The sequence below is a fragment of the Tamandua tetradactyla genome, chromosome 26 (genome assembly GCF_023851605.1).
Source record: "Tamandua tetradactyla isolate mTamTet1 chromosome 26, mTamTet1.pri, whole genome shotgun sequence".
Classification (NCBI taxonomy): domain Eukaryota; kingdom Metazoa; phylum Chordata; class Mammalia; order Pilosa; family Myrmecophagidae; genus Tamandua; species Tamandua tetradactyla.
The window spans coordinates 39,228,865-39,242,001 of record NC_135352.1 but is presented as its reverse complement, the minus strand read 5'-3'; the positions used below and the strand labels follow the sequence as shown (position 1 = coordinate 39,242,001).

The 13,137-nt window shown below is 36.5% G+C and overlaps 1 protein-coding gene across 10 annotated transcripts in view; it reads left to right on the top strand.

Moving 5' to 3' along the window:
• LOC143669956 (uncharacterized) overlaps positions 1-13,137 on the top strand; it is a 197,028-nt gene that overhangs the window by 133,809 nt on the left and 50,082 nt on the right. The window contains exon 3 of one of the 10 annotated variants that reach the window (XR_013169152.1): positions 5,353-8,045. The exons of 7 other annotated variants lie outside the window; for them this stretch is intronic. The gene's annotated coding sequence lies outside the window, so the exon portion shown is untranslated. Of the gene's footprint in view, positions 1-5,352; positions 8,046-13,137 lie in introns of those variants that run through there. 2 more of the 10 variants (XR_013169145.1, XR_013169143.1) reach the window with 2 other exon arrangements.

Here is a 13,137-nt window from a genome sequence, read left to right as displayed (position 1 = left end):
ATGTTTATTTTTATTATTTTACCTTTGTACAATTTTTATTTCCACCTTTTCTAGAGTCTATTTAGTTTGCTGATTTTTCTTCATTCTTTTTTCTTCACTACTGCATTGAAAGTTGCTCATTTTATTTGTATTCTTTCAGTGGTTATACTTTACGTCTTTGTCACGAATACATGGTTTACAAAAATCTAGTGTTGATTACTACTTTTATCTCCTTAAAAAAAAACAAGAAACCTTACAAAGTTTTAATTCTGATCACATCCTTTTATCTTACATATTACAATTTTATAGTATTTTATTTTCACACTATTTTTAGCAACCAAAATAATGATTATGATAATTATTACAATATAAAGTCAACGCTTACTTAGATTTACCCAAATGTTTAAAAGTTTCCTTGTGTATCCTTGTTTGTTTCATTTTATCTTGCCTCTAGGCTGAATTTCCTTCTTCACCAAGTACAAAGTTTTTTTCAGTGAGAGTTTGTGAGGAATAAATTCTGTTTGTAATTACTAGAAAATCAGTTTATTTCACCCTTACTCTCGAGCAATGGTTTAGTTATACATGCTTCGATTTCAGTTATTTTGTCAGTATTTTGAAGATATGTCTATTGTCTTATACCTATTGCGGACAAGTTTGTTGTTACAGGTAATATTTCTTGTCTTTCTTATTACACTTAACATTTCTCTTTGTCTTATCTGTTCTGCAGTTTCTCTCTCACAGAATTTTTTTTTTTTAAATGCTGCTGGGGACTCATTGTCATTTCTAAATTTCTGCTTTGGAGTATTCTTAGTTATTGCTACTCAAATATTACCTTTCTCTATTTCTTCTGGTCTCTCTGATGCTCCAATTATACATCTGTTGGCTTATCTCAGCCTATGAACTGTGCTCTGTCATGTTTCTAATTTCTCTATGCTTCAGTCTCAATTATGAGTAATTTCCTTATTTTGACCTTCCAGGTTTTTAATTATAATTTAAGATGTTTCTGATTACCTATATAACTTATTGTTCTTTTATTTGCATTGACCATATTTTCCATTTGGAAGTTTTGGGAGAGTCATCTCCAAACCTGTCTGTTCTTTTCACTAGTGATCTGCTTTTATGATTTTTCTTCCTTCATTTAGTCATTTTAATTTTGCATGTTTATGGCCTCTGTTAGATTGTTCTGTTATTTGAGACTTTTGATAATCCAATTCACTGATCAATTTTCTACTCATTCTCATTCATGGTAAGTGGTTTCTATGTACTTTAATTTTTTTTTTATTGTGATCTCATCTTGAAAACTTTTGCTGTGTGAACTATTTGCCCCCTAGATGTAAGAAGCACCCTTCCAGAGTCATTTTGCAAAATTTTATGCTGAATTCTCTGTTGGTATCACTGGTCCAGGATTAAATTTTCCTATATTGGGTTTTCCATGACTATGCCAAATGTAAAGCCAAAACCCAAACATGCATAAGTGTTGCCAGGAGTTACACTTCCTCAGGGGACACTTGTAATTTTCTCACTTGGAGTCTGGATGGAGATAGATGGTCTTCCTTATTTTTCTATATGGGAAACGATTGCTTTCCTCATCCCCCCTCTCCTGGAGGGTATAGTGCATGAAGAAATTGCAGTTCACGTGCTCTACCTCATCTATTTTATCTCCTTTCCCCACATTTGCACTTTGGTGCAAGCCGCTAGCTAGTGGGACAGAGAATAATTTCTAGACTCCTGGAGTTTTTGAATCCCTCTTTGTTTCTGACATGAGAGTATTTTTAGAATGTCACACACACAAGCTCTTAAAAGAATGCTTGTTTTATTCCATTCAAATTACTTTGAGGTATTCATAGTACAAGAATTTTCAGATTTCTTTTACTTCTTTGCATAGCAGGAACCAAGAGTTGAGAAATAATTTTTGAACCTTCTGTTTTGGTAGGAGGATGTTTTTAAACATGAAATATCATTCAAAATTACAAAATACTAAACTGCAAAAAGAGGCAGTACTTAGGTTAAAGTGACTATGGAGTGGAACAGCCTCCTTCTCACCCTTTGGTGGCTTCTAGCATAGCTCCAAGGGCATTAGGTCTCCAAGGAACACAGTCACAAACCTCTCTAATGGGGTAAATTTATTTTTATAGTCTTTAGATATAATCTTGGTGTAACAAAAAATGTAATGGAATTTGAATCACTAAAATCTGATTATAGTCTAAGCTTTGCTATTAATTAGCAATACAACCTTTTGCAAACCATGGAACATTTCTGGGAATCAGTTTCCTCATTTAAAAAAAATGAGACTTTTAACTTCAAAGGTCTCTAAGCTCCCTTTCTGCAGAAATATTCTAGGATTGTTAATGCTCAACCAAAAATTCTCCAAGCATAATATTCTGGAGATACTAAGAATAAGAAATCCATTCCAGCACTAAATTAATTGAACTTGACTCTCTCTGCTATTTGTACTATTAAAATTATCTGTTAATACATCTATTTTATGTAGCATACCCACAATATATATTTTAAAACATGAGCTTTTAAATTTGGACTTTGGCTGAACATTAAGAATGAAGTTAAACTGCAGCTATATTTGAAGCTTTATGGCTAAAAATACCTTAAGTGATAAAAGAAATTGTATACATAGCCAATTTTAAGCCTAATGTCGGTGGAAGGTGAATAATTAGTAAGGATGGGTTTTGAAAAGATGTTTATAAAAGAAATTCCACATCAATCTTATTCTTCTTTCAGCCACCATCAGAATTGACCACCATATTTAACATTTAAGAAGACATCTTCAAAACATAAATTTCTCTCTAGTATCTATGCCAACATTCAAAACAAAAAGAGTTTTAAGAGGGCTTCATTTTTCTCCTTTCTTACTTTTTGGCAGTAATTAGTTCTGCTTCTGAAACGAGTTCATCTAAATTTATTGTGCAACTCTGAATAGAGATTAGTACAAACCACAAATTAACTCTGCTTTAGGTTATTTAGGATACAGCTACTAGCAGCTGAAAGAGAATGGAAAGTATTGGTATAATATGTTATTAAATTATATTTTACAAGCCTAAGCTTAAGGTGTCAGTTAATTTTTATGTAGCTTTCTTTCCATTATGCTCTAAAGCTTCATTTTTATTGACCAAATCCAGGGGAGCATATTTCCTTTTCAAATGGTTCAGGCTTGAGCCTGAAGCTGATGATCTACTCTAACAAAAATAGAATTTGAAAGGTGGTTAATATGATGGGTTATAGTAAGGAGATACATATTGAGAAGATACATTTTTCCTAATTTTGGAAATAACTTCTTACCCTTTCGGTGTGACTTGATTATCAAATTGAATTTAAATTTGTAAATTTGTTATTATAGTATTTTAACATATATTGGAATTCTACTGAGAAGCTGGTCACTTAAGGTGGTGTTCAGAATTTATTGAGGTAGTGATTAAACTTTTTTATCTTTATATTTGATCAAATATGAAGGGAAAACGACCCTATCTCTGTCATATGCAAAAGTTTATGAGGATGAGTAAGACCCATTTTATAAATCTGAAAATAATGTTTGGTTCGTGATTCACTGAGTTCTCAGGAAACTAGAATAAATATGTCTCACCTTAGGAGTTAACATCTCAGGCAGAACAGATAAATAATTCCTCAGGTAGGTTCACTTTTTAATCGCGGAGAATATTTAGTCAACAAATAAATGAAACTTTTTCTCCACTCTTCATCATTTTCAAAAAAGCCATTATAAGCCACTATACTTATAATAAAGCACTTGGTGATTTTGCTAACATTAGCTATTTTTAGGAAATGAGATTGGATTACAATTCTTATGGTATTTCTTATATACATACATAAATGAGCAAATGACAGTGGTTTTCTATCATTCTCTGGGATACTCTAATTTGTAAACAGTTTTTTGAAGGAAAAGCACAGGAAGCTGTATGTGGCAACATTTTTAACAGGTTCTGAACCACATTATAAAGATATTGTTTTCCCCTCATTGGGTTTTCCAATTTTTAGCGGCAGGTTTTCTTTGTCATCAGGAGGCATTTATTAGTCATGGTCAGAAACACATCACATTTCTTCTATAGAATGAATATTAGAATCTCTTAAAATATTAGACAATCAAAAATATTTCTTGGTAGCTAAGCCAAACAAATCTGTGGCAAATCAGAAATGTTTTCAGAGGTCCTTCAGAAGTAATTATTTCAGCTGACACCATTTTACAAGAAATGTCTGGGTGATTAAATTAAACTCTTTCTGTTTTTGCAGTGGCATGAATCTGGAGTCTCTTCAGTCCACTTATCTTGTATGAATACTTTGCTATTGTTACAGAACATAACTTTCCTTTTAGGGACAGAATATTATAAGAAATTCCCAGAGTATTACTCATAAAAAATGTATTTCATGAGAGGGAATAATGTTTACTAACTGTCAGACACTACCAAGAATTTTTTTTTAACCTAAATCGCTCATAATGCCAAGGAGAAGTGCTTAGAGAAAAATGTGGGTTTGAATTCTTGGTCTGTAGAGTCACTTAATTTCAAGCACTCTTTTAATTAAAGGTAGCATGCAGAGGTGAATGACTTCATTAAACGTAGGCATTAATGAGTGCCTTTGCCAGGTCTTCTCTCTTCCGTAGTATACATTTGGTTTATCTCACACCAGGATTCACTCTGTGCAGAAGCATCTTATATAGTGATCGACTAACTGGATCAGACCAGGTTTTGATTGGCTCTGCCACTTACCAGTGTGTGACCAGGTGAAAGTGCCATTTCTGTAGGTTAAAAAATTGTGAAACATCAGTAATATCCTATTGCTCAACCTGATGCTTGTATATGCATGGACAAATTACTTAACTATTTAGCAATGAATATCCTCACTTATAACATGGGGGGAAAAGTTTTCCTCATGTTATCATTGTGAGAACTAATTGTAAAGAAGTTAAATAATTTGCCCAGTGTTTAGCTTATAGTAGCTCTTTCGATAAAAGGTAACTTTTCATTATAACAACTCTCCTGCTATAATTGCCGAGGTGTGGGGGGTTAAAGAAGAGGGTTATTACAGATAAAATCATTGTGGGTGAGAGTCCCCTAGGAAACTACTAGAAGTACGTGCATTTCCTTCATCAGCGCATAATACCTGAGCTTATATGTCCTCAAGAGAAGGGTGTGGCTAACTTCACATTTGTTGACTTAGAAGAATTTTTCCCAGTTCCCTGCAGGGGTTCTGGTGGGGTCCCATTCACTGACTTTTGTTCCAGTGTGAGGGAGTTTAGGAAGTTGACTCGATGACATCTGATTCCACCTGGGAATCCTGTCCTTGATGTTTCCCCTTTCCCCTAAATTACTCCTCGTCTCTCATTCATTGAATACTTTTATTTTGTAGGTTCCTCCCAGGACTCCAGATCAAAGGCTGATGTACATGAAGTGATGAGGCTAATACAGCCCCAAAGAGAGCCATTCTTTGGCAGAATTATTTGTGAATCTTTGGCAAAGAATTCATACAAGATAAGCAGACACTTTTCTACTGTCCTTCCCAACTCCTTCATGAGTTACATCAACAGCCTTCTGAAGTGACATTACCTGGTGTTGTGGTGACATCTGGTGACCGACCATAAGTTCCTGCCTCAGTTTCTCCATATGGAATATGGGAATAACAATTTCTATCTCACAAAGTTAATAAGTACAATATTCATAACAATGATTAATATAATTATTAGATGTAGGCAGTTTCCAGAGGGAAAAAGAAGTGCTCAGCACCTAATACATATATATATATATTTTTAGCTATTTTTATCATTTTTATAGCCTTTTTCCCCCTCTGTGAGAGAAAAACCAAAGTTGGTAAATTTAAGTAATTTTCCCAGTGTATCCCTGGTAGGAAATGGGAGAACTGGTTTTTAAACCCATGTCTAGGCTTATATCAAAGCCTTGTTTGGGTAGCATTTCCCGTCGATGCTGTCTCAAAAACCCCAGCATTCTTCGCTCTGTTTAATAATGAATAGCGTACTTGTCTGCCTTTTTCCAATCTGAGGCCAACTTGAGGGTAGGCAATGTATTTTTTTCATCCTTTCAACTCCAATGCCAGGCACATGTTTGATGGCTATGTTTGAAAAAGTAAGCTTTTCCCACATTCCTACCTCTTGATACCTTCAGGTAACAATTTTTTTCTGATTATATTCATGTTTTTTTTTTTAATTTCTCCCTGGCTATAGCTTTTGACAACTCTTAAGTAAAATCCCAGCATCTCCCAAATGTCTTGTACTACTGATCCTCACCTCTCACCAGTGTGGACGCCTCCCAGCCATGCTGGAACCTGATCCCAAGCTTCCACTGGCCTGGTCTGAGCTGCACCAGGACTGAAAAGGAGCAAAACATGGGAAGAGAACATAACCAATCTTCTATCACAGAGAAGTAACGATAAGCATGGAAAAGTATTATTATAACTGACATAAGCACTGAAAGGGAGAGCGCAGTCCTGCTGCTTTGCTCTAGGAGAGATGAATACCTTCCTTTCTAAGTTTCTGTAGAACTCTGCCACAGACAGGTAAAACAAGTGAGGTATCCCCTCATAGGCTATATGAAGATTTATTTCTCTTATAAATTTATTTACCAAGTGTTCTAATCTGCTAACTGCTGGAATGCAATATGAGCAGAAATGGAATGACTTTTAGAAAGGGGGATTTAATAAGTTGCTAGTTTATAAGTTCTAGGGCTGAGAAAATGTCCCAATTAAAACAAGTCTATAGAAATGTTCAGTCTAAGGCATCCAGGGAAAGATACCATGGTTCAAAAAGCCCGATGAAGTTCAGGGTTTCTCTCTGAAGTGAGAAGGCACATGGCAAACATGGTCAGGGGTTCTCTCTCATCTGGAAAGGCATGTGGTGAACACAGCATGATCTGTTAGCTTTCTCACCCAGCTTCCTGTTTCATGAAGCATCCCAGGAAGCATTTTCTTTCTTTATCTCCAAAGGTCACTGGCTGGTGGACTCTGCTTCTCGTGGCTATGTTGTTCTGCACTGCTCTCTCTGAATCTCTTACTTTCTCCAAAATGTTTCCTCTTTTATTGGATTCCAGTAAACTAATCAAGACCCAGCTGGAATGGGTGGAGACGCATCTCCATGGAGACAATCTAATCAAGTTTCCAACATTCAGTGCTAAACTGGGTTTAAGAGAAGTGGTTGCTCCCACAAGATTGAATTAGGATTAAAACATGACTTTTCTAGGGTACCTAAGTCATTTCAAACCAGCACACCAAGTTTAAAAATAACTGAAATCCTTTAGGCTTAAAGCTCAGAAAGTTAGTGTAACTCGCTTTTGTGGTTGTCCTATGCTTCTATAGAAGTCCTTGCTTACAGTGGGGTGTTGGCTATGGCTGATATGTCGAAGCTCTTTTAAATGTTTTTAATGCTCCTAGCTCTCTTACTATTTCTCTACAGGAAATTCAGGGGCCAATAATAACCATCTATTCAATAAATGTTTATTGAGTGTCCACTCTGGGCCTTGCAGTGGAGGAGACATACAATAAGCAATGCATATATGTGTAATATGCTGAGGCTGATAACTGCAGGGGAAGGTGATAAGGTCAGAGGTGGTAGGGAGTTTCAGCTACTTTATACAGGATGGTGAAATAAGGCTTCTTTTGATGAGATGACATTTGGGAAGAGACTGGAAGGAAATGAGGAGGCAAGCCATGTGGTCATCTTGGGAAATAGCCTTCTAGGCAGAACAGTAAGTGCAAAGGCCCAGGGTAGGAGTGGACTTGATGTTTTAAGGAATAGCAAGGTGGCTGGACAGGAATGAGCCTGAGGGAAAGTGTCAGGAGATGATGTCAGAGAGGAAATGAGGATCAAATTAAGGCCTTTGAATTTAGTCTTAGAGTGTTGGAAGACCAACGTGGTACATTCACATGTTGAAAGAATCTCTCCACTGGTGGAGAATGGAGAGCAAAGATGGAAGCAAGAAATCCGAATTGGAGACATCTGCAAATAATTCAAGGAAAAGACAGGGGTGGCCAAGTAGAAGGCCAGAGTGGAAGTGGCAGAGGTGGTGAGATGTGGTCAGACTGTGGGTATTTTTAAAGGTGGAGCCAACAGGGCTGATGCCCGAGAGAGAGAGAAGGAAGATGATGTCAAGGACTTGGGCTTGAGTAATTGGAAGAATAGAGTTGCTATTGCCAGGGATGGAGAAACACCATTTAAGGGGAAGTTTTCCTAGTGGAGGGGGGTAGGAGGACAGCAACATAAATGATGCAATGCATTCTTCATTTGAAGATTTAAACAAAACTAAGGGGCTTTAGTTTTGGCATGGAAAGTCTTCCTTATTCTGTTGAGAATTTCTTTTGGAGAACAGATCTTTTCAAGGCAGTGAGTAAGATTTGTATTTATCATAATTTAAGGGACAATAAATTCAAATTCGTCAGGAAAAAATATAACATCTCTATAGACAATCTCATGGATTTCACTTCGTTGAACGCCAGGAGGTGATTCTGTGATGTGTAAAGCCGGACAGCATATGGCTAACGGAGATAGTACGCTGACTATCTGAGATTTTAAAGTCTAGACTTAGGTCAAATGAATGGAAGTATTTACTAAGAATCCATGCAATAACTGGTGGGTAATTTAGAGCAGCAATTGAGAAGTGTTCTAAATGTTTCTGTGGCACATAAACATGAGAGCAGGCAAGGACGGGTAGGGACCGCCTTCAACTGCGCAGACACGAATACCCAGCTTTTCCTCTCCATCCATGCAATTCAGAATTGTTGAGCTTGGATTTGCCTTTCATGCACTCCTTTGAAATGCACTTCCTTTAACAATAAGTTGTCCTTCTTATTCAATCAAAACTATCAGAAACTTAAGCCTGTTAGAGTATTAGGCAATAAAACCCCTGCGACTAATGTTTCTCTAAGGTATAGTCACAGCAGACTCCCCAGGCACACAAGCTAAGGGTTTCTGTGTCTTCGGTTGAACAAATGCTCGTTCATCAACCAAGCACCACAAAGAACTAAGTTAGGAAAAGCGTCCTAGGAATAGCAGACTTCTAAAAAGAGGTGAGACTCAGACCGGCAGCCTCGACAGAGCAATCTTGTTTCTAAACATAGAAGCAATTTTAGAGCCTCATTCAGGGCGGAGAGACAATTATTACTAAAACAAATAAGGCAGTGTCTCTGAACCTCGGGCACTGAGCAAATTCCGCCTGGGCCAGGCTGCAGCTGGAACAACAGCACATCAGGTTCATGGAACCATCCCAGCTGAAGGGACTCTCTTCATCGTTTTTGAAGAGTTTAAGGGTGCCCTATTAGTTGATAGATTCGCTAACTAAAAAAGAGAATGTGAGACACAGGAGGATGGTTGTGTGTTTCACACCCATTTGCCTGACAATCAAAAAGTTCTGTACTCTCTAGAGATGGGAGACTTCAAGAATGTTTAATAATTTTTGAGACCTCTGGATAAATTTTTACGAATTGTCTCAAAATCCTGATTATGCTCTGAAACTATCACTTTGAAGTTATCTAAGTCAGGGTAGGAGTGTGTGAATTAATGACCCCACTCCTCAATTAAATTAAAACTCTATGGAGAGATCGCTGCATAAATGAGGGTTTTCACAAACAGCTTCCAGACTGTTGTCAGTAAAGGTCACTGAAGTGTATGTCCATGCACCCACCTACATCAGTGTGTCTTTTCAGCAACCAGCCCCCACACCCCATGACTTTGGCTCCAGGATCATGTTCTTTATCTCCATCTATCCAATCAACTTCTGCATTTAACTGCAATGCATTCCATCTCCAGCCTTGTTTTATCACCGTAACCCTTACCTCTTTCCTATTTTCATCTTGGCATCTCTTAATGCTGGATATCCTCAGTTTTCTGCATTCTCTATTTTTACTCCTAGGTTCCACAGCAAATGACAAGGAACATGTCATTTTTTTTTCTTTCTGCACATCCTCAAGGCTTTAGATTCACCTCCACTCTCATATTAGCCTCTGACTTCTCTTTCTACTTTGTTGAGAATGAGATAATTTCATGGGTATTTGCTCTACTTTACTCTTCCGGATCCTTACTCACCCTCTCTTCTTTTTTCATTGTTATTTTTCTTGCCTGTCACGTGGTAGGAATTTAATAAATATTTTTTGCGCAAATACCTTGTTCCTTGTTGGCCTCAGTCCCTCATAAAAATGGCAGTACTTTGCCTGGTTCCCCTTCCTCCCTTCTCAGTAACCTGAAAACTTTACTCTGGCTTACTATTTTCTATAAAAAAATTATACTTTCTTTTGATTCTACTCACTGTCGAAAAGAAAACTCTCATTCATTGCTGGTGGGAATGCAAAATGGTACAGACATTTTGGAAAACAGTTTGACAGTTTTTTACTAAACATAAGCTTACAGCAGGATGCAGCAGTTGTGCTCCTAGGTATTTTACCCAAATAAGCTGAAAACTTATGACCACACAAAAACCTGTATACACATTTTATATCATCTTCATCATAATTGCCCCAGATTGGAGGCAACTCAAATGCTCTTCAATAGGTGAATGAACAATCAGACTGTGGCACATCATACAATAGAATATTACTCAATGAAGAAAAGAAATGAGCTATCAAACCACAAAAAGACATGGAGGAAACTTAAGTGCATATTGCTAAATGAAAAAAGCCAATCTGGGAAAGCTCTATACTGTATAATACCAAAACTATAGAGACAGTAAAAATGGTCAGTGGTTACCAAGGGTTCGGGGCAGTGAGGGATGAATAGTGGAGTACAGGGCATATTGGGGCAGTGAAATATTTGTATGATACTGCAGTGGTGAGTGCATGACATTATGCATTGTCAAAACCCACAGAACTTCACAACGTAAAGAGTGACCCCTATGTAAACTGTGGACTTTAGTAAATAATAATGCATCAATATTGATTAATCAACTGTAAAAAACATACCATGACAAAATAAGATGTTAATAATAGAAGAAATTATATGTGAGGGTGGGGGTTTGGAGTGGAGAGAGAGGGTATATGCGAACTGTCCATACATTCTATACATTTTTTTTTCTTTAAACCTAAAACTGCCCTAGAATATAAAGTCTATCCAAAGCAAAAAGCCATCCTTTTAAGCCTTCCAGTTTCTTCTACTTCCTGCAGCATATTTTAGCTAAGTCACTAGGTGCAAGTCACTTTATTTTTTTTTTTTTGACTTAAGTTTATGCATCTATTAAACTACTAATAAGACCCAGTCATACTATTGTGGAGACTAGAGGAAATTTTACATGAAGAATTTAACATCCTGACTGGCACATAGTAAGAATTCAACAAACCTTAACCTTTGTGATTTTCTCTTTCCTTTCTCCTTTAAACTTCTTTAAAAAGTTATTTCACTATCTTATCTTTATGAAGAATTCATTCATTTCTCATATACCATTTAAAATATTCAAGAGAATATAAGTAATCTAAATTTGTTATGAACTATAATAATATGAACATTTGTGAATACCTAACATCTTAGGAACTCAAACATTGCTGATATCTCCTCTACTTTTGTACTAGATGCCTCTGCATGTGCTATCATGTCCTCATGGAAAGTCCCCATTTCTCCCTGTAGAGAACATCCTCATTCACCCATGTCCAGACATAACACGACCCACTTCTTGATATTTTCCTTGATTGCCACACTGCATATTATCTCTCAGTTCTCTGAACCTTCACTATGGTTCCTTCCAAACATAATTTTATGCTTTGTAATAGAATTGTCTTTGTACTATTATCTTCTGTTAGATTGTATTAAGGTCTTCGGGGCAGAGATTTTGAAATTCATTTCTGCCTCCTTGAGTACAGTTAATTTTCAATAAATAATTTTTGTTGAAAAATTGTTCTCATGAAAGAATTTATAATATTCTCAAAAAAGAAAGGAAATCATACTATGATGCATTAAACCCTCAGGAGAAGCCAGGTTCTAGCACAAAGAACATGATGCCAAGAAGCTATCAATTGATAGGGATGATTTTGAAATTAGAAAGTTCAGATGCTACCTAGAAGGAATCATTTTAAGGAGATTTAAGGTATCTTTTTCTGTTTCCTGTCCCAGCTCCTGATTCTATACCTTTGCCTCCAAATTTTACAACCATCATAACCATCATCTTTATAGGGGGTTTAGATTCCTACCATTAGATCAGCTCTGAAACTCAAGCATTAGCTATAGAAAACCACAATAAAATATGTTCATATTAAATTAGGAGGAATATAACATCAATAAGAAATAACACAACTAATGAGAGATATTAGCAGGGGCTTAAGCATAGGTGAGAAAAAAAGAAACATTTTGAAAAAGAAGGAACTGTGAAAGGCCTTGAGCTGAATTATAGGGGAGGTAATCAGAATATGGACACTTATTGGATAACCCAGGAAACAGTAACTATATAAAAGCTCTGAATGTGACCTTTGGACAAGGACAGTAATATCAAAGAATAGGATAACTATCAATAAATTGTGATAGGGTTAAACCTTGGACTATTTAACTGAATCTTTTTCTAGCTCAGAAATTTCATAAAATATGCCATATTAGTTTTAACATCTGAAACTTCTTTTAAATTCAGGGAACGTCTTTTGGAATTTAAGAACCTGAGAAATGCATTACTTGAGAAATGCTTTTTATAAATGATCAATAAAGCAAGTGAAAATCAAATATTCTATAATTCAGAATTTTGTGGTTCCTTTACTAACTTTACTGCATGAAAAGTTTTACTTAGGCACATTATAGTCACAGTAGAGAAACTGGTGCTGGACTAGCCCAATCCTTGTAAGCTGGACAATATATATTCATGTATTGGATAGAAGGGAACAATTCCTGAGAGAATTAAAAGTCATTAGTTAAGTCTCATGATCCCCTGCTCTGTTTCTGGGAACAATTTCCTGATCATAGTATAGAAAGTGGAGCACAGTAGTTCTGCTGAGCTGAGGATGTAGAGATCAGACTTTGTGTTGCACCTGTCCCAGGTTGGCATAAAAATTATTCCAGAAAAGAGCAGGTCATAAAAATCATTGTGGGCAGTCTTATTTTGGAGCAGTGGGCAATGCACACTCCACTGCATGGTTAGTGGAAGGGGTGATCTCTGTGGCAGTTAGCATGGAAGGACAGTGGCTCTACTAGTCTGAGAATATGGTCATTGTTGGGACACTCTATTT